This window comes from Sinocyclocheilus rhinocerous, unplaced genomic scaffold, assembly GCF_001515625.1.
Source record: "Sinocyclocheilus rhinocerous isolate Xijiao unplaced genomic scaffold, SAMN03320098_v1.1 scaffold2019, whole genome shotgun sequence".
Lineage (NCBI taxonomy): Eukaryota > Metazoa > Chordata > Actinopteri > Cypriniformes > Cyprinidae > Sinocyclocheilus > Sinocyclocheilus rhinocerous.
In genome coordinates, this window is record NW_015660491.1 from 379,065 (window position 1) to 383,194 (window position 4,130).

Sequence of the window (4,130 nt, forward strand, 5' to 3'; positions counted from 1 at the left end):
AACATCTGGAGAACACAAAAGCTGAAACAAATCCATCAAGACATTTTTAACTTCAAACTGTTGCTTCCGGCTAAAATATGAGTCCATAATCCATAATATTGCTTATGGTCTGAATCAGGAGAGAAATCTGCACAGATCAAGCACAGTTTAAACAGCTCTAAACTAATATGTGGCTGGATTTTGATGTGAGAGACAACAGCAGATGCACTTTTTCACTGGAGGAAGCGTTATTATGGATTATGGACTCGCATTTTAGCCAGAAGCAATGATTTAAAGTTAAAAATGTCTTAATGCTGGATTAGTTTCAGCTTTTGTCTTCTCCAGATGTTAACTGATGGACTGGAGTGCTGTGGATTACTTGTGGATTATTGTGATGTTTTTATCAGCTGTTTGGACTCTCATTCTGACGGCACCCATTCACTGCAGAGCATTCATTGCTGAGACACTGATGCAATGCTACATTTCTCCAAATCTGATGAAGAAACAAACTCATCCTAATCTTAGATGATCTGAGGGTGAGGAGATTTTCAGCAAATTTTCATTTTTGGGTGAACTTTAAGAGCTCAGGTCTATATAAGTAAAAAGCATTCAGATATGTTTTGCATATTGCAAAATATATTTTGCAAGTGACTACCAAAGCAGCATCTCTGGAAAAAAAAAAAAGCATTTTCATAAGAAAATAATTAAGTGAGAAGCAGGATTTCTTTTCTTTTACCTCATGACTTTAGCACAGAAAAATGCATTGATATGTTGGTCTTATAATATGCAAAAGTCAAGTCACATATAATTATAATTTCATACAATACAGATTGTTTCAAAGCTGCTTCACAGAAATAAACAGGAAAATCCAAAAATGTATCATTCATGAAATTAAATTTCAGCTGTAAAGAAGCTCTACGGAAGATAACAATGTCATTATTCAGCTCAATTCAGTTCAACAACAGTGTTGAATGGATGATATGAAGTTAATCAAGTACGAAACAAATTTGACTCTACAGAAACCAATAGTGTCATAATTCAGCTCAATTCAGATTCATTGTTGATTCAGTTCAGTTCAACAACAGTGTCAGTGTCACAAAGTTCATCAATTATGAAACATTCAGCTCAATTCAGTTTTGTTTTGTTCTGATCTGACGGTCAAATCGCTAATATTACAGACTATTAATTGTCTTTTAAACCCAAATGTGATTAATTTTGTATAGACATCATATTGCTGAAAGGAAGTCTGACAGACAGGTATTTGTGCACCTGAGAGTGCAAAGTCATATCACAGTAGTGGGCTTTCCACCCTGAAACCCTCAACCAGACTTACTGCTAACAGGAAAGCAGCGTTCATGTGACCCAGATCAAACCCTCGACTGCCTACACACATCTGAGAGAGCCCAGCGCTGGCAGTTTCACTCACGGTATCAATGCATACACTTGTTTGCAGTGCAGTCTTTATGAAACCATATTTTACTTCTATAAGTCGGCATATTCCTGAGTGCAAGTGTGAAGTACACAGTGGATTATGATTCGTCAGGTGTGGTGAGGTGTGTTTGTTATCAGAGCCGACAGTGTTAATGTTGTGGGATGATTCTGCACCTGCTTCTAGCGAATCTCGTCTTTGATGATACACTGGCAGTCGTGTCTCTGGGCTCGTGGTTTATGTTTCTCAAGAAAAACTAACCAGCATCGACAGGGACAGCACACACACACACACACACACATATATAACACACACATGCAGCGAGACCACCGTGCAAACAACTTCAAAGGGGCTTTTTCTTGCTCTAGTTCACACACATGTACTACTTCCTTTGACACTTGCAGATATTTCTCAAGACATCGCATGCATCCTCGTCCCGCAGGTTGGGAGGGATTTTTTTTAAGGTACAAATGAAAAAACAAAAGGTTTTTGCATTTCCTGACGAGAGTGAGCAAAACTCACTGGTAAACAAAAATACGTTCTAAGAACGTTGTGCAAATGTTCACTTTAAGTTATGAAAATGTTATTTCTGAATGTTCTCCGAACGTACGTTTTAAAAATGCTTTTCTTGATTATACAGTACGAACATCAGTGGAACATTTCATTTGATCATTTTGCAAACATTATAGGAATATTCTCAGCTAACAAAAACATTTCTAATAACGTTTTGCTAATATTCCCATTTTTTCAAATGTTTTCAAAACGTTTTTATTTGGTTGTACGGACATTAAGGGAACATTCCATTGTATCAGTTTGCAAAGATTACGGGAACGTTACATTTGAATGTCTTCGGAACATTCCGAAACAAAGAGTAACATTTAAAAAACGTTACGTAAACTTCCAACTGACGTTTCAGACAAAAAGTTCCATGAACAATGTATAAATAATGTTAACGTTGTGCTAACGTTTTCAGAACATTATTAACAGATAATTTTGAATGAACGTTCTTTTAATGTTACTGGAAGAACGTTTGTTCGTAACTTTAAGAGAACATTCTGAGAACGTTCCCCGTCTGCTGGGTTACATTTGAATGTTTTCTAAAATTAGTAGCATTAAAAAAAAAGTTAGATTAACATCAAACTAAAGCATTTTAGAAAAAAGGTTCCATGCACAATGCATAAATAACGATTTTGTGCTAACGTTTTGAGAACATTAAAGACCAGATAACTTTGAATGAACATTCTATTAACAATATTACAACTTTGAGAAAACATTGCGAGAACATTCTGAGAACGCTTCCTTTACTTTTGAATGTTTTCTAACGTTAGTAACATTTAAAAAAAAATGTTTTAGAAAAAAGGTTCCCAATGTTGCACAATGTTCAAATAATGTTAAAAACTACATGACTTTGAACAAACGCTCTATTAATGTTTGTTCATAACTTTGAGAGAACCTTGCCAGAACGTTTTCTGTCAGCTGGGGTGTTTGCAAGAGGGTTTTTTTTTTTTTACAGGTCCTGCACCATTGCATCTCTGTGATCTTCTGGTCTCTAGATCTGACTCAGGTCTTGTAGGATTTTTTTCACCTGTTTTATGCTTAGTAAAGCAGCAGAACTCCTCTCCTCAAACAACACACGATTTGAGGAACCATTCACGTGTGGTGCAGCATCTCAAACACTCATCTGTCAGGACTACACACACAGAGAGAAGCAGAGATCGATCTGTGTCTCTCCGAGCAGATGTCAGCGTCCTCAGGCTGGGTTTTCAGCTTTTGTTAGCCGTCCTGTAAGCCGGGGTTCCCTTGATGTTGTTTTTGGGGAGACCCGTTGTATCTGAACACCCACGCTCAGGTTACAGTACACGACACACACTTCCTGAGAACACACTCCTGCAGCTCGACACGCTGCTACTGTGCAATGCTGCGGTCGCGGCGGCGCTGATGAGGAGGGGAAGTGTGTGTGTGTCAAAGCAGTGTGTTATCAGCTCCATTAAAGAGCTTACAGCAGCTTTCACTACTGACTGAAGCACAGAGGTTCATGCAAAAGAGCACAAGAAGAAAAACTAAATACACTACGTGACCTTTGCCCTGATTTGCAGTCTGGATGCATCAACACTAATTGCACAGACAGTCTACAGATTTGAGTTGACAGATTCCACTGATTCTGATTCTATCCAGTCATCAGATATTAAACATGTTTGATATTTTGAGCCAATTTTAGAACACATTGCTTTCATTTGTCACGCGTCTGTTGCATCTGTTGTTTGGAATGACCTGAAAGTCTGTTGAAAATGCGTGAGCTTTTTATGTTTAGTGTTTTCGTATTACAAGTTTTCTGAAACGTTATGTTTAAATATGCAAATAAAGCATTATCTAATTATATATGCACTCCGGAAATATACATTTCCAGAGCAGAAATCTGAATATTGGATAAAGGCAGGTTCAAAATTCTTGTTTGATTCTGTTGACATTTACATTTACATTTAGTCATTAGCAGACGCTTTTATCCAAAGCGACTTACAAATGAGGACAATGGAAGCAATCAAAATCAACAAAAGAGCAATGATATACAAGTGCTATAACAAGTCTCAGTTAGCTTAATGCAGTACACGTAGCAAGTTTAAAAAAAAAATCATATAATAAATAAAAAGAAAACAGATAGAATACAAAAAGAAAACTTCTTTTCTTTTTTCTTTTTTTTAAAGAAAACAAGCAGTTAGTAAAT